Source organism: Zalophus californianus, chromosome 17, assembly GCF_009762305.2.
Source record: "Zalophus californianus isolate mZalCal1 chromosome 17, mZalCal1.pri.v2, whole genome shotgun sequence".
In the NCBI taxonomy this organism is placed as follows: domain Eukaryota; kingdom Metazoa; phylum Chordata; class Mammalia; order Carnivora; family Otariidae; genus Zalophus; species Zalophus californianus.
Window position 1 is genome coordinate 41,741,660 of NC_045611.1, and position 24,233 is coordinate 41,765,892.

The window sequence follows — 24,233 nt, forward strand, 5'->3', positions numbered from 1 at the left end:
AAACGCGATAGCTCAGGGGACAGGCCGGACGGGCAGGCACCATAAAGCTGGCTGTCTTTCCCAGCAACCTCTGGCTTCTGGAATCAGCGCCGAAATGAATGTGAGTCAGGGTTTCTGTCCCAGCCACAGGGAGGTTCCGGCTGGACACAGGCAGCCGTGGTGGCTGAGGAGGGCGAGGAGCGGGGCCTGGGGAGGGTGAGGACAGCGGGCTCTGGAGAGGACAGGCCCTCAGGCAGAGTGGCTGGCGAGGACAGGAGGTAGGCGGGCGGCAGGGCAGGGCCCACAGGCGGCACGCGGAGGGGCCTCACCGGGCTTCATCCGGGGGCAGGTGGACGGGTATCCGGCCGGGCAAGCCAGACGAGGGGGCCTGCTTTTCTGGCAGCGGGAATGGGGCTCGGAAGCTTTGAGGCAACTTGTCATCCCAAGCACCTGCCAACAGCTTCTCTTTTTCTACGATGGTTTTTACTGTCATCGCCACCCAGCTGCGAAAAGTGGTGAGTCCCTCTTTGGGGTTCTGTTCATCTTTGGGGGTCCCCTGATCAGTGCTCACTTGGCAAGAGCCTGCTTTTCCGCTCTCACTGGCCCCCGAACAAGGAGAACCCGGGCCTGGTGCGCCCGCTGTCTGCCAGGCGCTAGGGGGAAGACACGAGGGGACGCCTCTGTGACCTTTTTTGAAACTGAAGGGCGTTTGCCCAGTTCCCGGGCTTCTGACCCTCCACCAGCCAGGTACCATCTTCCCCTGTGAAAGGTGCTCTCGAATATTCCTTCCAAGGCAGCCCTAGCAGCTTCTAGGGTCCCTCTGTCCTGATTTCCAGCTTTTGTGATCAGGCCCACGCCTTGCCCTTTCCCCGGACCCCACGTTTACAGACACCCCGGTGAGCGCCGCGTGCTTCCTGTGAACGTGGGAGGGGTTTCCATGGTGCTCAAGTCTCCTTGCACCATTTTCTTGTCCCTCCACAGGGGGCTGGCGGCTGGCCGGGCGTCTCTTGGATGGAAATGCTGAAGAGTCCTCGGCTGATCTGAGAAACGTGAGAACAGGGCTGGGAAAATCGGCCGTTTTTGTGGTTTGGGGGTTTGAAGCAAGTTTCACAACTGATCTCCCAAGAACATGGTCCAGTCAGATGCGCTCCCCGCCCGGGGGCCCAGTTCCCTGCTGGATCTGGTGCTGACCGCCTGCCTGGCCGGGTCCAGAGGGGAGGGCCGAGGCAGAGGCAAGGGGCTTCACCCACCTGCCCCACCTGCTCCCCACTTTCCTTCTGTGGGGGATGAGCTCAAGGAGCTCGAAGATGAGCCATGTTGGGGGATTCTTGTGGTTTCTGCCTCAGGCTGTGGCATCCGATGAGGTATCCACTTGGCCCCTCTCACTCCCATTCTGGAAATGTTTCTCAGATGCCCCTGGGGCAGCGGTACCCTTAAAGTCTTCCTTTGTGGGGACAAAAAGGCCAAGAAATTCTGCTGCTGCCATACTCTTAGGCTGGAGCTGACTAGCAGCAGTACTATGGGGGTTCAGGGAGAGAGGAGGGACCCGAGGGGGGCACGCCCCGCCCACCAGGGTTCCCTAGAACTTCCGATGCCTCCCCCACAGATAGCACCCAGCTGGGCCAGGGAAGGGGTCCTCAAACCCAGCCCTGCCTCCGAGTAGCCTGGCCCCCCAGCTTGTCCTTCCACCCTGGGAAGTCCCAAGCGCCCTCAGGCCAGCTGGGGCAGAACTGAAATTGGTGACATCTGCCTCTCTGGCCCCTTGGCTCCGGCCCCCGCCCACTCACCCCCTGAGTCTTCCTGCAGGAGCCTCCAGACCTGGGAGGAACCACATGCCATGTCCTCTCGGAGTGAGCCCTGCTTTCTTGCCTTCCACACCCCCACCCACCCGAGCCTGGGCCCTGTGTGGGCAGGACACTCCCCATTTCTGGTGGTTGGTGTGATTCTACACCCTGCCGTCCCTCTGTTCAGGACTATGGTGGGCTGGGGCCCCTGCATGTTTCTCAGACACTCCATTTCCCACCGCACATAGCACAGAGGAGACATTCTTGCTCCAGGAGGGAGCGCGAGGCTGTGGTGCCTGTGTATGGGACAGAGCCCCAGCTTCCTGCCTCTGCTGAGGGGGCTGGGACAGTCCTGCGTGCAGTTACCAAGTGAGGGTAGGGCTGGGGACAGGGCAGCTGGGGAAACAGAGCCGGGGCTAAGAGTCACCCGACTCGCGTCCAGGGAGACAGACAGTCGCGTGCTCGGTCGGGGGAGTGGTCCGGTGATCACACGGACGTGGTGGGTGGAGGAGGGTCAGGCCGGCCCTGCAGGGAGTCCTCCAGGCAACACTCAGGGGCCAGGGAGAGGTGCATGGCTAGATACAAATGCTTGGGTGGACAAAGGAAGATTCCAGCAGATGCATGGAGCCCTCTCAATAGACCCAGATAGGCACGGACAATTGAACACAGGCAGGTGGACAATTAGCCAGCATCTGAGAAAGGCTCAGTGAATCCTCCCTTTGGGTGGATGTCAGCTATGCACAGACGAGGATGACTGTGCAGGGGTCGGGCAGAGATGCCCAGACACGGCTGCGCATGCCGGGCCCAGGAAGGCTGGGGTCCTCAGGGTACATCTGCTGGGTGCCTGTGTCCCCCCTTCCCGTTCCCTATCCATATACCCCCTCCCAGCTTCCTGTTTCTGTTTTGGGGCCACAGGAACTTCCTCTTCTCATCATGGTTCAAAATGGCTTGCTGGTCTCAGTTGGAGGCCCAGTGGGGGGCTGGTCACCCCAGTCCAAGAGAGAGCTAGACAGGGAGGGGAAGAGGGGCTCTGCACCCCTGGATGTGGTGCGGCCACTGAAGTGTGAGCTGGCCCTTCCCAGAGTTCTCCCTGAACAAACTTCTCCAGCTCGTTGGATGCAGCCTCTGGTGTGAGTGCTGCTCAAGGCCAAGGTGGGCTGGATCCTGCTGGACTGACCTTGAGCAGCCACTGTATCCCCTTCCTGCCTCAGACAGAGGACCAGGAGGATCTCTTCTCCTCCCCTTCTTCCTGCTTCCTCCCCGATGTCCTGGAACTTGACACAGGTGCTCATGGGCAGCACCACATTGGTCCATGGTGCACCTGCTCACGCAGCCACGGCCCCACCAGGAGCAGAGCTGCAGTGGGGCCCTGGCCTGGGGAGTGTGCGGGTGTGTGCATACCCTGGGGAGTGTGCGTGGGATCCTGTGGAATATGCACGTGTCTGTGAGTGTGTGGGTCTCCCTGGGTGAGTATGCTTTTGTGCATGTCTAGAGGACATCATCTCTCTCTCTCCTTCCGACCAGTGCCCTGAGCAAAGTTTGTCCTTTAAATGAAGCTAAGCTGTGTCTTGCCGAGTCCCTGAGCCCATCCTTGGGGGCACAGGGTGAGGGAATGAGCTCACTTGACCCTGGTGACTCCTTAGGGGGTGCCTCAGGTGGGTGTGGGGCCCAGGCTTGCACAGGGCCCAGGGTGTGGGAGGCAGGATACTCTGGGGTGTGCCAGGGAGAGTACACAGGGCAGTCCTCAAACTTGCCAACTGGGACCCACCTTGATCCCCGGGGGACGTAAGGCCTATAAAAAGGACAGCCACATGCAGGCCTGGGCACCTCGTGAACACCCCTGGGTGGTCTGGGGATGGGATGTGGGGGCAGATGTGGGCAGGGCTGCTGAGAACCTCAACTCACACCACCTCACTGCTCATCCAGCTGGCCTGGGATGGACCCGAGGATCCAGGTGCTTCCTCCCAGGGGCTGTGGCCGTGGTCAAAGTCGGGACAGTGCCACCTCCCCAGCACGGTTGTCCGGCATTTCCTGAGCACTTGCTGTGTGGCAGACTTCCCCTTTAATGCCAGATGACCATCCTTGTCCCTTACAGGTGGACAGCAAGTTGTCAGGAGTCTCTGGTGCCAGGACCCCAAACTGGGCAGCCAAACTACAGAGGCGCACACCAAACTCTGGGCCTGGCTGCCTTCCCCCCGCAGGGGAGACAGCTTAGGGAACCCAAGAATCCGGGGTCACCAAGTCCCACTACTCAGCACCTGGTTTGTGCTCCCCATTAGCACTGAGGGGAGGCAGTCGAATAAACACTCACCGATTGTTTACACCGAGGGCTTGGGGCCATAATTAAGTCTCCACAAATCAGCCCTTTATCAGCCAGGTATCTCGAGCAGCCTCCAAAGGGGAAACGTCCTGGAGCATCTAACAAAAGAAAGTTGGACGGGTTTTAAGACTTTTTTAAACTCTGAAGAATAGGCCTTTGTTGCCAACTCCCACCCCCCCCCACCCCCCCACCCCCCCCCCCCACCCCCGCCCCATGGCAGCCTTCCTGGTCCTTGGACTTCCCTGGGCCGGGGGCAGGACCAGGTGGCCCCAGTCCCGGCAGCCCCCACCCTCCTGGGCCAAGCCCCCACACCTCACCCACCAGCTGCCTTCTCCCGTTGCAGTGGTAGCCCCTGGCGGTGGGCAGGGTGCCAAGAGTGAGGTCCTAAGGATGTCCCCTCCTCTGCCCTCGGTGCCCCGCCTCATGTGCCAGATCCTGGCATCCTTCCCTTGGCAGGCACCATTGCCAGCCTGGAGCCAAACTCAGGCTGGGGTGAGGTGGGGCTGGTGACGAGGGGTGACCCCAAAGCCCCCCATTACCTGGCTCCCCTCTATCCTCACTGGGTCTAGGCCCGTCATTCTCACCTTTGTGAAAGCTGTTCCCTCCACCTACAATGCTTTTCCCTGCTCCTTTCTTCCCAGCAAATTTCTGCTGAAATGTTAAGATGTCGCTGGGGTTTCACGCCTCCCAGGGAGGCTTCTATGCCCTCCAGGCCAGGTTTCCTGTCCCTCCTCTGTGCTCCCTGGACTCTGCTCCCCCCACCCCCAAATGGTCTCCAGGACCCTGGGTGTGTGGCCCTTGAGAGCAGGTCTTGGGGAATCAGGGCAGCCCCATGCCTGGCACAGAGTAAGTGCTCGGTTCCTACTTACGGGAGTTAAGGACGACAAGTGAGCGAGAAAGGGACAGCCACATCACCCAGTGACAGACTGTAACCCCCCCAAATCCTCACCCCCGTTTTCTGAAGGGCTCTTCACCCCACTCTCGGCCACTCCGACACTGTTGTGACCGTCACCTGCCATCGCAGGGCACAAGCACCCAGACGGTCTGTAAACGACCAGGCATGACTGTGTGACAAATTTCACATCATTTTCACGCGTCATGAAGTATGATTCTTGTTTTGACTTGTTCTCACCATTAAAACAATGTAAAAAAATCAACGTTACCCATCCCCGGCTGTGCAAAGCCAGGTGGCAAGCCTGTTTTGGTCTGGGACCTGTGGTCCGGGGTGAGAACTGAGGATGCTTTCCCCACCTTGCCTGAGACAGGCCTGGTCAGTCCTCCTTGGGACCCCCCCCCCACTTCAGATGCAGTGTATGCTCCACAAATGAAGGGGGCAAACAAAGGAGGAGGCTAAATAACCCTCTTTCTAACCAACTCACCAGTTAACTAAGCCTTTAGCTGTTGGGTTTGGAGTTACCCCTTCCCATCTCTTTTTTTTTTTTTTAAAGATTTTATTTATTTATTTGAGAGAGAGAGAGAGAATGAGAGATAGAGAGCATGAGAGGCAAGAGGTTCAGAGGGAGAAGCAGACTCCCTGCTCAGCAGGGAGCCCGATGCGGGACCCGATCCCGGGACTCCAGGATCATGACCTGAGCCGAAGGCAGTCGATCAACCAACTGAGCCACCCAGGCGCCCCCCCTTCCCATCTCTTGACTGACTCCTTGTCCTCTGACCTGTCTCACTGACCTCTTGCCCAACCCCCACCTTCCTGACTTCTGGCCAGGCCCTCATCAACCCCCAAGCAGCCCAAGGTGGTGAGAACCTCCAGAGAAACCCACAGACTGCCTAGAAGCCACTCACAGGCACTCGTTACTTCCCGGCTAAGGGTGTGGCCTGGCTGGAGAGCAGGGTGCCGCCTCAGGGCTGTGTGTGGTGTGGGGGCTTTGAGGCTGGAGCGGGGGGCTGGCTGTACCTTAGGGCAATGGAAAGATTGTCAGGGCAGCCAGAAGACACATTCCAGGCATCAGAATGTTCTAGACAAAGGTGCAGAGGTAGGAGTTGCCAGATTATGGGACCACAGTAAGTCCAGGAACTAGAGACAAGGGTCTCCTCTCTGTCCCTGCTGACAGAAGCCAGGGCCAAGCCTAATCTCATGAAGAGCAAAGGGGAGTGAGTCCGAGTCCTAACCCTAGCCCTAGCCCACTCAGTGGGGCCTGCCTGGATGATGCGAGTGAACCCATGGGCCCCAGGAGGCCCCAATGTGCCTTGTAGAGGCCTGCCCCCACCTCTGACAGGTGGGCTTCCCTCTCAGTCAGTCCTTCACCCAACAAACATTGGTGGACCACCAGTGACCTGCCCATCAGGCCCTGTGCAGGCTGTTGATGGCACAGACATGGTTCCCGCCTCGTGGAACTAACAGGGAAGCAGAATGATGGGTATGCCCGCGAGGCCAAGAGCAGGGCCATTTTGAAGAGCGTGAGGAACTGGTTACGTAGCAGAGGGCAGTGTGCCTGGGCAGTGACTGGGGGCTGCTTCCGGAGAGCCTCCCTGGGGAGGTAGTGGTAGGTCCCAGCCACACAGAGGTCCAGAGGGCACATGGTGCCAAGTCCCGGAACAGGAGCAAGCCGATTGAGCGACAGCCCCGAGAAAGGGGCAGAGTGATGAGCGTGGAGGTGGGGAGGGTGGCCAGACCACGCGGGACCCTACAGGAGGCTCTGGGGAGGGCAGCGGATGGACGGGAGTCTGGGTCCCGCAGGGGAGGCAAGGGCCGGGTCTCCTGCCGGAGCAGGCGCGGAAGGCTGGGCAGGCCGTGGGCGGTGGGCAGGCCCTGAGACTGCTGCTCTTGGCCTGACTCTGGCGTTGGCTTGGCGTGCGGCTGCGAGGGAGCCATGTGTGGGCACGTCCCTGGGCTGCCTGCCCGCCTCCCAGAGGTTGGAACCACAGGCAGTCTGGCTCACCTGGGCCCAGCTCTCAGCTACAAGAAGGCGAGGCGGGCAGAGGGTGGCAGGGACCTCCCTGGGCCCCGCCAGCCTGGGGGACAGAGAGCTTCTCACCCTCACCAGGCCTTTGCTCTGTTACCTAACCACTCCGTATTGAGGGCCCACGGTGTGCAGCCCCAGCCCCGGGCCACAGGGTCTGTCTAGCCTTGCGGATCTATAGGAAACGGGCATCTGCCTTGGGTCCAGTGCCCCCAACCCGCCCCCTGCAGCAGGGCCCCCCACACCTCCAACCCCAGCCCTTTACCCCTCCACAGTCAGCTGCTTCCTCTCCTCCTCCCGGCCCCCGTTTTCCAGGGGCCCCAGGCCACCCTGGGCAGCATGTGGCCCCGAAGACAGAACCTTGTGTGAGCTTTGAGTACCCACTCCTGGTCTCAGGCTTCTGGGGGTGCCGGGAGTAGGCTCCTGGGCGCGGCTTGGCTGGTGCCTACAAGGGAGGGCACCGACAGTGTGCGTGCAGGTGGGTCTGTGTCTGCGAGCCCGGGTGGGGGCTTCAGAGTAGTTCCTGGGGGCACGAAGGCCTGGGTGTGCATGGGTCCGTGTGGTCGTGTGTGACTCTGAATGCGTACGTGTGTGTGTGCACGGTGACAAGGTGTGTGCTCGTGTGTGTGCACATCTGTGCCTGAACGTGTGCGCGCGCGTGTGACCGTGAGCGGCATGGGGGGCCGTGAGTATGTGTGTGTGCATCTGCCCATGTGTGTGCATGTGCGCACACCTGTGTGCATTATCTGTGCTGGTGAGTGTGTGTGCGCATGTGGCCTGCACTCCTGGAGCAGAGTCCCGTGGCCTGTTTTCCTGCTCCCCGCCCCTCCTTCCCCTCCTTCGCAGCAAGTGTTGACTCAGGGAGGGATGGGCAGCCTTCTTTCAGGATTTCCTGGTTGGGTAGAAGTGGTGCCTTGAAAAGGGAACAGTCGGGTCCTAAGTGGACGCTGAAGGGCCTGGGTTGTGCAGTGCCCCATGGTGTCCAAGGCCACCAGGCCACGTGCCTGCCTAGGCTGGGCTTCCAGAGGCCAGACAGAAAGGCTGTCCCCATGAGCAAACCCATAGGCCATGCCCTGAAGCCCTTCCCAAACGGCTGGAGCCATAGCTCGGCTGGGGGCTGGGGGGCTGGGCCTGGAGCCCCCTTTATAGCTGTGAAGGGGAGGCCACACTCCCCGCAGAGAGCGAGGCTTAAGCGAAGGCTGTCCTCCAACCTCCCCAGGCACCGGCTGCCCCTCTTCCACCGGACCGGCCCAGGTTATCTGGTCCTTCCTGCCCTTTACCCGTCCACCAGCCCCATCCCCCAAAGCCTCAACAGATAATGTGAAAATCTTCCAGGCTGACGGTGTCAGTCTAAAAGTGAGTGAAAAGTCCAAGGAGAGCTCTGTCCTGCGGAGGACATCTGAAGCCTGGGCTCTTCCAGGAGGACCCAGAGCCTTGGCTCCAGCAGGCGCTCGTGAGAAATGCAGAGTCCTGGGCCACGTGGACTGGTGGAGTCTGTACCGGGCCCTCAGCCCCGTCCCCTTGAGGAGCCACTGAACCCAACACCCCCAGCCTTCCCCCATCCCAGAGGCCCCGGCTCAGGTCAGGCTGAGGGCGAGGCTGCCCCGGGGGCCCAGGAGGCTGAGGGGGTGGGGCGCAGGAGGCTGGAGAAGGTGGGCAGCCAGCCCGCCTGCGGTGAGGGCCTAATCTGCAGGACAAAGTGGGGATTTGCAGCCCAAGCCTGCTAATGCAGCTACAGCCCGTCTGTCAGCACCAGCTCCCGGGACAGGGATGGAGCTCTCCCCAGGGCATGGGAGCAGGGCCTGCTCTCCTGGGAGGTGGTGGGAACCAGGCCCACGACGTGGAATTCAGCTGTCCCTGAGCAGGGTGCCCAACAGAGAACCTCCAGTCCGGGGCCCCCATGAGCTCAGGCCTAAGGTGCTTGTCCCCAAGGGCACTGCCGCCAAGTCTGTCCCCTGCCAGAAAAACAGGCTTCTCCCTGACCCCTCATGTCCATTTTGATCCTCCTTCTGAAAGAGGTTTCCTCTGCGCCCCCGCCCCCGCACACCCCGCGGCACGTGGCAACCCAGGAGCTGGGCTGTGGGAGGTGAACAGGAACCTTGGGGGCCCCCACTTTGCCCACTTCAGGGGGACCCCAGGATTCGGGCACAGGCCTGTCCTGAGTTGGGTAGGAGGGTACAAGAGTCCCTGGGGGCTGCAGGGCGTCAGTGCTTTGGGAAATCCAGGCCAGGGGAGCGCTCTGGGGCGGCAGCGGCGGCGGTGGCGGCGGGGGGGGGGGGTGGGGGGGGGGTGGGGGGGGTGGGGGGGTGGGGGGGGTGGTACCGGGACTCCGGGCTCTGGCCACACCACGCTGGGCAGCCACGAGGCCGTTAATAATTAACCCTGGGCCTGGGCCTTGACCTCGTGGGCCTCTGAGTAAACAGGCTTTTCTGGCCAAGCGTCCCGCAGCCTGCTGGAGGCTGCTGGGCCCCTCATGGCCTCTCTGCCCCTTGACCTTTTCTGGCCTTGTGGTCCAGCCCTTCTTCCCCCTCCTCATTGCAGAGCTGGAGCAATGACCAGTGGTCTGGACGCTTGGGCCTCTTGGAGGCCTGCCCCGGGTCAGCCGATCTCCTATTCCCACCCCAGCCCTGAGTCCCTCTGTACGCGTCTCCCACCTCCAGCCTTGGGCACCAGCACCTCTTCTTGGATTGGGGGTTCGCGATGGAGTGTGTCATCCGGGGTCTCAGCGCAGCACATGGATGCTGAACCTCTGTGGCCGGAATGGGACTTGCTGTCACTCTTGTGGACTCTGAAGTCTGGGATATGTGTGATGGGTCAGACTCTGGGGCGCAGGCCAGCTAAGGAGTTCCAGTGCGCAGCCCCGGCTGCATGGAGGGCCCCAGGCGACAGTCAGGATCACCCATCAAAGGTCCATGTTCTAGGGGCGCCCGGGTGGCTCAGTCATTAAATGTCTGCCTTCGGCTCAGGTCATGATCCCAGGGTCCTGGGATCGAGCCCCACATCGGGCTCCCTGCTCAGCGGGAGGCCTGCTTCTCCCTCTCCCACTCCCCCTGCTTGTGTTCCCTCTCTCGCTGTCTCTCTCCTCTGTCAAATAAATAAATCTTAAAAAAAAAAAAAGTCCATGTTCTAGCTCCACCTCTGCCCTAACTGGCTGTGCGAGCCTTAGCCAGTGCCCTGACTCTCTGGGCCTCAGTTTCCCGATCTGTACAATTAAAAAAATGGCACAGTTATCCAGGGCTTGCCGGCTCCAGGATTCTGGACCCCATTTGGGGTGACTGAGGACAGGAACAACACACGTCCCAGCCCACCCCAGGGACTCATGGACAGTCATCGGGTGTGCCCCCGTGTTCCTGGCTGCCGAGCCTCCACTTCCTTCCTTTGGGGCCGTCCTGGTGTTCCTTTGGGGAACCAGCCCTCTCCCCCTCTGGAAGTGGGTCACGTGCCCCTGGGCATGGCCAATGGATGTCAGCCCTGAGACTTTTGCTGGAAATACCAGGGGAAGATGGTTTTCTTTTTCCTAAGTGGCAATGCAGGGGAATGTGAACCTTGTGGTTACTTTGTTGGGAGCCTTCAGGGAAGGCAAGGGGACAGAAGGGAAAGCAGAGCTGATACATGAGCATGGATTTCCACAAGTGGGATCGAGCAGTGCTTGAAGCTGGTACCACCCCGGGCTTTTCCATTACAAGAGCTGTTACGTGCCTTTCCTGCTCCAAGCGGCACTTGATGGGTTTTTTCCTTCATTCACACTTTATCGCACTGTACTCAGACCACAGAAAGAAGATGTGACACACACACACACACAGTAGCAGCAGGTACACACACTGCTCACATGGGCACTGAAAACGGGAATGAAAAACAGGGCTGGTAGGGAAGCCAGCCTGGCAGCAGTGAGGGGCTCAAGGGCGCAGTTAGTGAATGCGAGAGAGGGGAAGGGCTGGGCCAGGCCAGGGGGTGTCAGTCAGAGAGCTTGGGCCCTTGGGAACCACTGAGGGTTTTGGATGAGGAGATGGTGGGTAAATGGTTGAGGCAGACAGGCCAGACCTCACCAGCAAGGGAGCGAATGTGAATGTTTGTGCTTGCGTGTACACACACACACTGAGTTTTGCATGCAAGAAACATTCTGTGGCCCACTGTGGGAGCCCTTTGAGTGTCTGCCCCCTGTGGAAGCCTGGAGCTGGTTCTGCACACTTGTGAGTCAACAGTGTCTGGTCAGTTGGGCCCTCTGTCTACCTGAGACTGGATGGTTCCTCGGAGCCCAAGGACCACTGGGCGGGGATGACCCGAGGAGAAAGGGTCGCCTCCTCTGCTCCACCATAGGGTGGGCAGGACACCTGGGCCTCTGGAGGAGCAGAGACTCAGCCCCGCTGAAGCTCCCTAGGGCCCCCAAGGAGGGCTGGCCTCGTGGGCCTCATGGAGCCAGGCTCAGGGAAGGGTCTTGTTGTGGTGTCCAGTTGCATCTACAGTGGGCAGTCGTGAGTCCCAGAGGCAGGGGGCTTCAGACACAGGTAGGTACCATTCTTACACAAGGACACACACGTGCTTACGCACGCCACAAGCATGACATGCTCTCAGATCACTATCTGCTGTGAGCTCTAGGGTGGGGAAGGTAGGGGCCCTCTATGTGGGCAGGGAGTAGGGGTAATACGGAGGGAACCCCACCTCCTGACCCCTGGGCCTCTGCGTTCTTCACCAGCAGTGGGACCGGCTGGGTAGGAGCTCTTACCAAGTGGCTCTTCTGCTGCTCTCATTCTCTGTTCCCCTTCCTTTCCCTGCCTTGGCCGTGGGCTGTTTCAGCCCCTTCCCCATTTCTGCCTCCCGGCCTCTCCTCTCTCTAATGCTTTCATTTTGTCTCCTGGAAGGGGCACACGAGAAAGGGGCCAGGTCCCAGAGCTCAAGCCCCACGGTCATCCACTGGGCCCTCATCTTAAGCTGCTCCCTGCCCTGCTTCCCCACTCTGGCCACAGCCCTCTCGCCCTTTGCCCTGGAACTGCCAGCAACCCAGGGGGGCTGCAGGCCTTGCCTCTTCCCCCAGCTGCTGCAGCCCCTGCTGCTTGGCTGGAGGCTGGCCAGACGGCTGGGCCGTGGGGAGGCCACGGAGCCAGGACACGTGTCCTGGCCCCAGGCAGAACCCTTGCCCCAGCCGCAGGGCCACACTGGTCAGGCCCAGTTCTGTTCCCTGAAATCCCTGGAGCCTGGGCCCAGGCTCCTTCCCACCCCCAACTCCCCGGGCAGCTATGGACTCCCTCCTCCCTCCAGGTTAGGAAACTGAGCACCGCTCAGAGCAGGAGTCAGGGTGAAGCAGGATGTGGAGGGGCCCCCAGGAGAAGCCAGGTCCAGCCAGCAGTGCAGTGGGAAGAGAAACCCCACATCCTGTCTCCCCTCAGTGAGGCCTCAGGGAAGAGCCTGCCCCATAAGGGGGAGCAAGAAACAGGGAACATTTCATAGCTGTGGATCTTGCCAGAGTGGAAGCAGACACGAGGGCTTCCATCCGGTGGGATGGGAGAAGCACCTTCCAGCCTGGGCAGTCACTGTGCCAGGGGCCCTCACTGAGCTCACTGCTGCCATCCTGGCCAAAGCCTGATGGCACCTGCCTCCAGGAAGCTCTCCTGGGCTGGACCAGAAGTGAGGGGAGCCCATAGCCACTGGCCTTCATCCTCTTTCGGTTGGAAGTTGCAGGGACAGGGCTGGGCCCTCCACTCTTGGAAGGACCCATTGCCACCCAGCCTGCCTTCGCCGAGGGGCTGGGCTGCACAGTGGGAACTAGGGCTGCAGTGGAGATGCCCCAACGGGGGCCAGGCCCAGCTTCTGATCACTGATGGGCTGGGGTTTGAGCCAGGCCCCTAGAAAGAAGCCTTTGGCCCTCGCTGGGTCCAGGGCTGCCAGCTGCTACAGCAGGTGACTCTGGGCAGTGTCAGGAGATGCCAGGAGCTGGAGAAAGGGTGGTAGGGGGGGAAGGGGGGAGGGCAGACAATGATCCATCTACAGCAGTGACAGGCTGCCTGGGTTCACATCTGGCCAGGTGTCCGATGGGGGCTTTTCCCTCTTGGACTCTCCGCTAATATCTGGAGTGGGCCTCACCTCCCAGAGCTGTGGGGTAATGTGGGTAAGTGCCCAGCCTGCTGCGTGGCACACACTTAGCCCTCAATCAAGGCAGTCCATAGCCCTGTTCAGGCCAACAGGCTCAGAGGGCTGGAGAATCCAGGTCATTTCTGCAGACCTGGGCAAAGCCTGCCAACAGACACAGGGAAACACTCCGGTAAATCTCCCTCTTCCTGGGCCCCAGCGTCCTCAAGGCACAAATATGCACTTGCTTGCAAACACACACACACACACACACACACACACACACACACACACACACACACACACTGGCTTCGCTCCCCAGGACCCAGCCACCTGCTGGAAAACCAAGAGCTATCTTTTCAAAATAATGATTAAGAATCAGCATTGACTATTCAAATCGAAACTCCCCAAACCCTTCTCTGGGGTACCCAGCTCCTCTGGAGCTTGTGGGTAAAAGCTCTTACCATAGTGGAAAAAGTAGTCTGCCGAAACGGAAATCTTCCTCAATTTAGCTGAGTCATTTTTCTCGCGGTTAAGGAAGTCCAGATCACCTCTGGCCCTTCCCCTGATGCCCATGGCCCAGCCAGCCTGGGGGACCCCAATCCATACCCCTCCATGTCCGTCCCCAGCTCCCCCCAGGGTCCTCCTGGCAGAGCCCCTGAGAGTAAGACACCCCCGCCCTCCTGCTGTTCTTCCTGCAGCTACTTCCTGCTTCTAGGTGGGAGTCTAGAGCCCTGGGGAGCCAGGAACCTGGGGTGCACCCCAGAGCAGACCTTGGGCAGACCTACGGCCTGGACAGCTCTCTGGAGGCCCTGCTCTAGAGGCCCACAGGCTCACTGTCATGGACCCCAGTGGGGCTCACTACAGTCAGGGATGGGGCCTCTGTCTCATCCCGGATCTGAGGAGCCTGAGTCCATGGGCTGGGGTGCCTGGCTCAGGAGTAGCAGGTTCCTGCCTGGCTGGGGTTCCCAGTTCAATGCATGCTGGTGTTGGTTGGTGCCCGTGCCTGGCTGCAGGCTGTTGCCCCTCCCTTGGTGACCCTTAGGAGGCTTCCAGAGGCTGTCGTCTCGGAAGACGGGGGGTGGGGGGGTGGGGTGGTGATGCGTGTGGACCACCTGGGTGCAGCGTGGAGGGCCTTGAATGCACCAAGTTGCAGCAGCTGCATAGCGGGGAGGGGAGGCTAGCTCCGAGGCCAGTGTGTCCTCCAGGTGTGTCCATGCCACGTGCCAGAAACTGGGACCTCCTGGGGTGGCCCTGCATCTGAGCCCTGGGCTTCTGACATGGGTGCTCTTCCTGGGCGGTCAGGGAGTCAGCAGGAAGCATGAGGCTTCCCTCAGCTGACACGGGTCATGTGTTGTCTGCCGCTGTTCTCTGCCTGAGAAACGAGGCTGCCAGTACCCATGGTCCAGGATTGTTGGGAAATTAAAGGAATGGCAGAGTCAGGGGCAGCTAGGAGGACAAGCCCCAGTATGTGGCAGGCAATCGAAAATCCTGATGTATCTGGGGGACCGGAGGACCCCTATGCTTCCCTTGTGGTGTTCCAGGGGTAGTGAGACTTGGCGCTACTCCTCACCGACCTGGGGAGGAGCAATGCAGCAGCAGGAGCTGGGGGTACGTCCCAGCTGGGTGTCTGAGGTCACCTGGTGGACCCCCCCCCTCGCCTAGAGTGTCAGGATGGAGAGCCACGAGTGGACATTACCTGCATCTCGGAAGCTATGGAAAGGGACCCAGGCCTGGAGAGAATACAAGGCTAGGAGTTGGTGGTGGTGCTGTTGGGGCCCAGCTGGGACCCCAAAACTGAAGAATCAGGGGCATGGCAGCAGATGCCAGGGAGGCCCACCTCCCCGGAGGGCCGCTTGGCCCATCTCAGTGCCCAACGGGCATCTGCTGGCCCGGCCCTGGGGGCTGTGTTGCCCAGAGTCATCTCACACCCACTTGGACTGGGTCCCCCTCAAGGCTCTGGCAGCCAGTGTTTGGGAAATTAGGTGAGGGGGGCCTGGGACTAGGGTGAGGAAGGGAACTATTTATGGCTAAAAGTCATCTTGAAATTTTCAACATATTTTTTATTTTTCAAAACAAAAGCTCTACACGTGGGGTAGGGTGGGGGGGGTGAACCTAGCTTTGTGGGAAATGAGTCAGACAGCCATAAAATTGTGTTTTTCTGAGCCGAGGGGATTATTTTACATCTTGTGGCATGAAGACACTGAGAGGGAGCCCTCCTCCTGGGCCCTGGCGGGGCTCCCTGCTCACCAGCCTGGGCCGCCGCAGCTCCCAGAAGAGGCCTCGCTGCTCACCTCCTAGACCTCTCCCTTCTCCTTCCCTAACCTCACCGCCCATTCTTTTAGGCGGGGCCCGGAGTGAGGCTGTGAAGGGTGGTGGCCTCATGGTGGGTCGTGCCCTCGCCCGCCAACGCCATTCACAGTCTGAGAATCTGGGTAAAGGCCAAAGGTCCTCGGAGAGCCTCCCACCCCACATCCGATGGACTGGCTGGTGTGGGACCAGCCCCGGAGCAACTGACGGGATACAAGGAAAGACTTAAGAGAGCATATGCCTGCCATTGATGCTCAGCGGGAGGCTCTCCTTCCCCACCATCAAGCAGCATCCTTGAGTATAGGTGATGAGGGGTACAAGGGGCAACCTGTTCCTTTGGAAGCCTTCCCCAAGGCCAGAAGGGCAGGAGTCCTCTCCTAACCTCCCCTGTGGCCAGCAAGCCCCACCCCCCACCCAGGACCATTCCGCCCAGCTCTGGTCCCAGGGACCAGGAGGCAGAATCCCCACCCCAAGGGCTGGAGGACTCAGAAGGGCCAGGGCCACGGAGGTCCAGAGGCCCCCGAGGAGCAGGACCCTGGCTTCCGAGGCCTCAGTTTATAGCCCTCAACCCCTTATCTCCTCCCAGGCAGGTGTTGGGTGGGACCAAGAGGGAGAGGCTCTGCCTAGATCCCCTCTGCAGTCTCTTCCGTGTCCCCTGCAGCCCCGCCTCCTTGGGCTGGAGTTACAGATCCGGTGGACAGCCTGGGGCCCAGGGGACTGATGTTGCCCGTCGGGAGAGACTGCTGGCCGCCTGGGGCAGGGCAGAAGTCAGGACCAAATGTGGGATCTGAATCACATTGGCTGATTCCAGAAACTTACCACCTTCCTCCACCAGGACCGTGGACTTGCTTTTTCCTTTGGAAGCAATGGCAAAGAAGGTTCACTCTGCACAGGTTCCATTTCTTCCCAGGGCGAGTGGCCAGCACAGCGGATACCTGCTGCTTTGCCTGCCTCATCTTCTCTCATTCTAGTCACAGCACCCAGATTTTCCCTGGAGAACCTCCCCTCCCCTGCTTTCGTTCCATGCAGTGTGGGTGGGGCTGACCCTCTTCCAAACTGTTTGTTGGGGGTCGGGGGTGGTGAGAGCCTGACTCAGGATTGGCCAGTCTGCCTCCTCCATCCTCCTGGGTACAGTGGCTGGTTCAGTGATGAGCCTATGGTCCAACAGAATCCAATTCCAGGACTTTAGATGGAACCGTTCAGAGACTGGGGCTCTGTTCTGGGTTGCTGGGTGTCAGTTTGGAGGCCTTGAGTTACTGGGAACCTCCAACAGGAGACTGAGCTGACACGAAGGATGGCAGGGGTGACAGAGGACTCTCGATAACATAGTCTGGCTGATGGATCCAGCCATGCCTGAAGCCACACTCCTTCATGGTTTGTCTTCCCAACTGCACTCAGCTCTATGCCTGAGTCCCGGGCACAGAGGCAGGAGTTTTGGTGAGATGTGCCAGCATCACGTGCCCCTCTCTGCTCAGGCCATTGGAGCTGGGATTCTACAAGTGTGGGTGACCGGTTAGCTAGAGCTGAGGCCTAGACTGGCAGGAGGACCCAGTCAGAGCAGCCAGCACACAGCCGGGCTCACTAACCACTGAAGCCTGGGCATGTGGGTGAGACCCACACTCTATGTGGCTCCCTGTGGCGATCACCCTCAAGGGTGAATTTGGGAGCAGACTTCATGGGAAGTAGCTTATGATGTTCCGATGATTAAATTTAGAAAACGAGCCAGCATGGCATTCTTTTGCCTTCGTCTTTCTCTCTGTCTCACGGGGCACCCTGACCTGTCGAGGGCACCTAGAACGGCAGAGAATCGGTTAATTTTGTTTGGTGTTTGTCGGCATTTCTAGCACTGGAATGTAAGCTCCTGGAGAGCAGTGGTTGTGCTGAGCGTGGCTCACTGCTGTGTGCTGGAGCGAAGGAGACACCAGCACTCAGCCAATATTTGCTGAATGAAGGAAAAAGTCTGGTATTCTCACTCCCATGATTGGAATCCTCCAATGGCTTCCCATTGCAGTTGAAATATATGAAAACTAGATTTCTTCTTGTGCCCTAGAAGTAGGGTAACCGTGTCATTTATTAAGCCATCAGAGACCTTTCTGAGGCTCAAAAGGGATGTTATCAACGATTCTGCTGAAACAGTGGGAGTAAACCAGGACTGTCTCAAGCAAACCAGGAGGTGGTCTCTGCCCCTCCCCTCCCCCAGCCACTCCATTCTTCCCCTGGGACCTTGTTCTGTTTCTCTACCTGGAGAAGCCCTTTGAGTGCCTGGATCTTTCTCGACACCTTGGTCTCCACTGAACACTGCCTCCTCGGGGGGCCTTCCCTGACCGACCACCCACCCATCCAGGTTACCTCAGCCATTGGGTCAAGTTTTATTTTCCTCCCTGAACTCAGCTCTGCGTCTGAGGCCCCAGCCCGGAGGCAGGCAGGGAGTGAGAGGGAATGAACCCAAGGGCTCTGGGAACACAAATCTCTGGCATCTGTCAACCCCTGAGTAGATGCTTGTGTTCGCAGCTCACATCTCCAAAGTGAAAGTGAAGGGAAACGAACTTCCTCTCAGGAGGTGGGGAAGTGAAAGGCAGAGGAGAGGGAGGGAATGGAGCTTGGCAGCCAAGCCAAGTTGGGGTCTTTCCCAGAACCACGTGTGGCACCAGGCACCCCAGAAATCAGATGCCCTCAGCCTCAGTCACATGGACACATCTTCTAAGACATGCCTGTAACCAGAATTTGAAGGCGGGTGCTGAATAGCACCCCAGCAGACACACACCCGGATTGTGCGGCCAGACAGAAGACACCAGCTATGTTTATAATTTTCCTAATTACCTCTGTCCTTTCTGATACTGGGGCTCTATAAAATTGTCACAGCCATGTTTGTCATTTGGCTCCGGCTTGCTGTGCACACACACGGGTGTTTGTTTACAGAATACAGACGGCAGCGGGGCCTTCATGTGGGCTCTGACACCACCCCTTTGGCTGTCACGAGGGACTGGCCCCCCCTCCAGGGTTCTCAGACAGATTTGCCTCACGGATTCTTTAAAGCAAACAAACAAACAAACAAACAAACAAACCATAAACCGCCCCCTGAGTTTAGTGATCACTCGGGGTCCTGGCAGAAAACCAAACTCACCCCTAATGGTTCCAGTGAAGGGATGTTAACAAAGGAACCATTTGTGGGGGTGTGATGAGGGTTGAAGGAATCAAGAAGGGATGTTGAGGTCTCCAGAGACTAGCCCCAGCAGCAACTGTCCCCACTATGGGGCTCAAGGGCCAAAGCAAGGCACTAGGGTTGTCAGAGCCCCATGAGAACTGGGCCCACGGAGGGCAGAGGACAGGCTAACCAACGGAGACTGTAGCCTTGGGGGGCATGTAGTTGGGGTGCTAAAGCAAGCAGAGAGTAGAGAAGGAACACCCAATCTCTCCCTTCGCCTCCCTCTGGTCTGTGGTGCCTACCCATTGGTCAAACCCAACAGGGGGCTAGAGGCACAGGAGGCCCTTGGTGTGGCCCACCCAAGCCAGACTCCCAGGGCAGAGACTAGGTACAGTGTGGATCCAGGGGGCAAATGAAGAATAATCAGCATGGTTGGGTAAGGCATTCTGGGACAATTCTGTGGTCAAGCTTGGTGGTGAGTCTTCTTACCTTGTAAACATCTCTTGAATCCATTCACCTCCGTGCCACTAAAGCCCCCTCACTGGCCTCACAAATGCCCTGTTGCCCACTATAATCCACTTGCCACACTTCTCCACAGTGATCCTAATAAGCAAGCCCAACCCCAATGCCCTCTGTGACCACTGTTGCTCTTGGGATGTTGACCAAAGTCTGAAACCCTGCTTGTGAGAGCCTGATAGTCTGATGCACCTGACTTCCAGCCTTACCTCTTGTCCCCCACCTCCTACCCTGCTCCATGCACTGTGACCACACTGGACACTTTTCAGTACCTAGAATGTCATGTTCCTTCCCACTTCCGAGGTTTGTGTTCGCTGCTCCCTCTGCCTGGATTCTCTCAATCCAACACCCAATGACTTTCAAATCCCTGCACGACCTTCAGATCTCAGCCTAAAAGTCACATTCCCAAGAACAACTTCCCTGAGTCCACAAAGCAGGCAAAGACTCCTTCTCATCACCCCTGGACTTCCTTACTTCACAGTATGCATCACAACTGGAATGAACTAATCAATTGAATAACTGTCTGTTTATAGTCTGTCTCCCTAGAGAGTCTGTGAGTGCCCCAAGAGCCCGTTTTGTCTGTCTGGTTTCCTTCTCCACCTCAGCATGGTGCCTGGCACGTAGTAGGCACTCCAAAATACTCACTGAGTGACTAAAGGGAGAACTTCCAGCTACCAGTGATGGCAGACTAGATTATTTGGGCCTACCTTGCACTAAAATCAGCTAAAAAATGCTGCATAAATTTAAAAAATATATATATACTCTAAGCACTGAAGGCTTGACAGTATAAAAGGGAATTGCCAGGCCAAAATGGGGCGGGGCGGGGTGGGGGGGGGACGGAATCCAGACGGGTAGGCAGGAAGAAAAGCCACTTTTTTTTCTTGAGGTGTTTTCCGATTCCAGTGAGACTGAATTCTATTTTGACAGCCTCGTGGAATGAAAGAGATAGATATCAAACCCCAGGGCACACACAGGTGGGGCATATAATAAGATCCCATCCCACATTGATGTGGAACTCCAAAGGGCTACACCCTCAGGATAAGGGTGAACCAGAAGTAGACCAGCCCTCATACAATCTTGCAATCTAAGTCTCATCTGGATGGGCCAGGGAAACTCAAGCCTTCAGGTTGATTAAGGTGGTTCTGGACTAGCAGTATTCCTCAGTGTTTGGCAGGAGCAAGTAAAAATGTTCTCTGGTGGAAGGTGCTTTTGTCCTAAATCTCAAATTTTTCTTTCAAACATTTTCTTTTCTAAAACGATGACCGGCACACAGTCAAAGATGATCAGACACATAAGAAAAATAAGACACTATGAGTTCAAAGAAGAAGAACCAACAGAAAACAGAAATAGACCCTTAAGACTTCAAATTATTGACTATAAAAGAACTATGAAAATAATGTTTAAAGAAATAAGACATGCTTAAAAATAACTTGCAGGAGATGGGAATCTGTAAAAAGTGACATTGCAGATCTGGAAAAAAGAATCAAGCTGAATCTCTAGGAATGAAAACTACAATGACCAAAGTCAAAAACCCAATGGACAGATTTAGCAGCAGAGTTAACACAGCTGAGAAAGGAATTAGGGAATTAGAGAAGTCAGAAGAAATTATCACAATGTAGCACATAGAGACAAAAGGAGAGTATGGAAGAGATGACATGAGCCAAGGAGGAAGAGAGGGTCTAACATATGTTTAATGTTATCCCTGAGGGAGCAGAGAGGGAGGGGAAATGGAGTAGAGGCAGTATTTTAAGTGTTAACAGGTAAGAATTTTCTGGAACCAATGAATGAATACATGAAGGGATGCATTGAACCATTTAGTGGTCAGTTATGCTTTGGTGATAGAACTCCATGTTTCAGACAACCCAGAGCTCAAAAGATACCGATGGGATATTCTGGACCCAGTCTGTTCTTGGCCAAGGGCCACGATGCCATACAATACCAAGTTCGGTGTAGCAAAGGACACAAGAAAAGGGTGAAAAAATCAACTCATGCCTGTCTCTGCCTCTGCAGCTCACCCCCAGCTGCATCCTCCTGTTCCTTCTTCCTCCTGTAGGCCTTACTGCTCAGTCACTGGGAGAGAGCAGAATGCCATTCCCCAGGTCCCTCCACAGTCAACTGGGGGTGCAGTGGCATGGCTGGGTGGGGTGAGGGAGGCCTCTGTCCCTCTCTGATTCAGTGCTGATGGAGACATCCTCTTCCTAGATACTGTGCCTCTTCTCTCCTCTGACCCCAGTCTCCCTGTTCTATGGCTGGTCTCCAGTCTGGGCTCTCAAGGGTACTTGGGGGAGACTCATTGACCAGCTGGCTGATACAGCCTAGTCCTGGCTGGGGTAGGAGGATTTAAGGAGGAGGGGAGGCTAGAATGTCCCTTTGCCATAGCCGAAGAAGATTTGATGATGCCCGCACCACCTTGGGGTCCTCCGACATGGGCCAAGGAGCATTAATGTCCCTCACTGTCCAGCCCACCAGCACTACCTATGACCTGGATGGCAAGAATCTAGAAGCTGGGCTCCAGAGATAGGAGAGGAATCACCCACGCCTGGGTCCTACAGTCCTCTGGCTCCCACCCCTGAGCACTCTTGGGCAGGAGAGCGACCTGGCTGGCAGGCGGGTACTTTGTTTCTGACTCATGTTCCCCTCTTGGCTTCCAGGAGGCCTGGTCCTGGTCCTCCTCGGTGTGACTCGTCCTGGGATCAGGTTCTTGTGGTTGCTCTGTTCTGAAGGGGCACCCATTCATCATCTTGCCTCTGGGGATCCTGGCACACCTCTCAGACATGCTCAAACAGAGAGGCTGCCAAACCTGCGCCTGGTCACACAGCAGGTGTGTGGCGAGGCCAGGACACACACGGTCTCACGCCCCCGGTGGGTGGGAATGCAGGCCAAGCCCTTGTGTAACTAGCATCGGGACCTGAGTTCTGGGAGCAGCTCCACAGTGGAGGCTCACTGAGGCCCCAGTCCCACCCTGGCTCTCTGGCTCTCTCACCACGCCCAGCAGCAGGTGCCTCCAAACCACTGTGCTTTGGGGGTACCAGTCGCAGAGGTTTGTCTCATAGAGAAAGCAGCGAGACCGCCAAAGGCAGCCGTCTCCCATCCCCTGATGCGTGAAGATGGGGGGTGGGTCATGTGGGCCCCCAAACCTGGCTCTGCAATGTCTCTGACATGCCATTCCAATTTCTGAAAATCTCCAAGATGTTCCAAACAATATGCAGTTGATTTAATTTTAAAAATTAAAAAAACTAAAGTAAATTAAGTTGAGGAATGCTGGGTGGAGGCGGGGGAGGGGGAGGGTGTCGTGGACTAAAGCCAGAGAAGAGAGTCTTAGGAAAACATGAGCGTTTCACTCCCCTGGGTGGATTTGTGGGTGGAGAGGGTCAAACTATTCCCCACCCTGGTCAACATGTATAGGAGCCCAGGTGCTGATCCCGCCCCTGCCCTGTCTTGTCACGTGTCCTGAGACCCAGGGCTTCTCTCCGAGCCTGGGGTGCAGCCAGGGAGGTAGAAGATCCAGGCACGACGCTGCTCTTCTTTCTCGTTTGGTTCACACACACCCCGAGCAGCACTGCCCCACGTAATTACATAAACTGCGCATCACTCAAGATGCTCATCGCGCTTCTGACACATTTCAGGCTGGGAGCCATCATCCCCACCTCCCCTGGGCTCAGGGGCCTGGCCCGTGACTCACAGGCCTCCACCTCTCCCAGGTGAGACCACTCCTCAAATAGAGGTCCAGCTTTGGTGAACTTGGGAATTGCTCTTGGGAGGACCCTTCACCCCTCCTGGGCATGAATGCTCCTCCAGCACAAGGCTCTGAATCAGCTCCAGGTTTGGAACGCACACCGCACACCCCTGCACCCATGCCCGTGCCCACACGGCACCACTCTCCCCTGGGAGTCGCCTGCTGCCCGTGGCTGCCCTCCCTCCTGCTGAGGCCCTGCACCCAGCCCGGCCGACCGATGATTTAAGGCCTCCTGGCCTCTCTCCATACCTGCTGCCCTCCCTTGGTTCGGCTGGGGGCATCCAACTGCTGTCTTGTGCTTGAGCAGGGAGGCGGGGGTGCCTGAGAGCCGCCTGCCTTCCTTGCCTGAGGAGTTTGCTCATTAACTTGAGTTACTCTCACGTTGGCCTTCCTGGCAGCAAGGGGAAGAGCAAGGCCTGTTTCCAGAGCTCTTTCCGGCTGGTGGACCCAGCTCTAAGGAAGCGTGAGCGCGGCCCAGGCCTCCTCCCACCTGCTTCTGTGGCCCCTCCTCACCCCTCCGGGATCCCAATCAGGCCTCCCCACAGGGTGGAGGGCAGCCTCCCTCCTCACTTCCTGGGCTCGAGCTAGCTCGGGCAAATGGGAACCAGCTGTCTGGCCAAGGGTTGAGATGACCCACTGGGGAACGGAGGGTGGGCAAAGGGGCAGGAGGTGTCTCCCCAAGACGCATAGCACATCCTTGTGCTCTCCTGCCACCGGTAAGGGGACACCAGGGCCACCGCACTCACCGAGGTCCCAGCTTTCCAAATACAAGGGAGTTAACGGGAGGCCTGTAGGGTTGGCTGGTGGGGGCGGTGGTCTTTCAGGATTTGGGGAGGCTGATGCCCCAGTGAGAACACTCTCAATGACCAGAAGTCATCACTGAAGATTCTGCCCTTGGATCAAGAATCTTCTCCCGTGACACCCTTGCTGGTTCCAGTGCTCTCCGTGAAGGAGAGCTTGACCACCGTGCTCAGCCTGCAAGGTCACAGGCAGGAGGGCTCTGTGCCTGGGAGAATCTCATTAAGCGCCTTCTAAGCAAATAAAAGGCATCCCTTGGCGGGGGGGGGGGGGGGGGGGGGGAATCGAAGCAAGATCAAAATGACTTCAGGAACTTGGTTACTCCGGGTGCAAGGATTTTGCCCTAATTATTCCGACGACTGTCTCCTTCCACGGGGCTTTTCAGGCACCGAGGTGTGCCTTCCCCCACCCACCTTGCTCCTGCCCTAACACACAGTAATCTCATTACCTTGAGCCAAGTGTCTCACAAGCTCTGCCTGTTTACCTTTCACAACAACTGGATGACTGACGGGGGTGCTGGTTTTGCACACATTTTGCCTAAAAGGAGACAGAAGCTCTGAGAAATCAAGAGCCGCGGTGAGGGCCACACTGTCAGGAGCAGGCAAAGCCAGGACTCAGCTTGTGCCGGAGCTGCAGGGCCCTCCTCCCAAGACCCAACCTGATC

The 24,233-nt window shown here is 57.9% G+C and overlaps 1 long non-coding RNA gene across 2 annotated transcripts; it reads right to left on the reverse strand.

Annotated features, from left to right (window-relative positions):
- Positions 1 to 439: 439 nt before the first annotated feature.
- Positions 440 to 23,142, reverse strand: LOC113935333. Of its 2 annotated transcripts, none has more exons than XR_003524024.1 (3): positions 23,021 to 23,142; positions 4,075 to 4,181; positions 440 to 1,019 (listed from the first exon to the last, which is right to left on the reverse strand). It is a non-coding gene; the product is annotated as an uncharacterized LOC113935333 (long non-coding RNA). The 2 variants fall into 2 exon arrangements; XR_003524023.1 differs by lacking the exon at positions 23,021 to 23,142 and adding an exon at positions 9,656 to 9,785.
- Between the last annotated feature and the right edge of the window lie 1,091 nt (positions 23,143 to 24,233).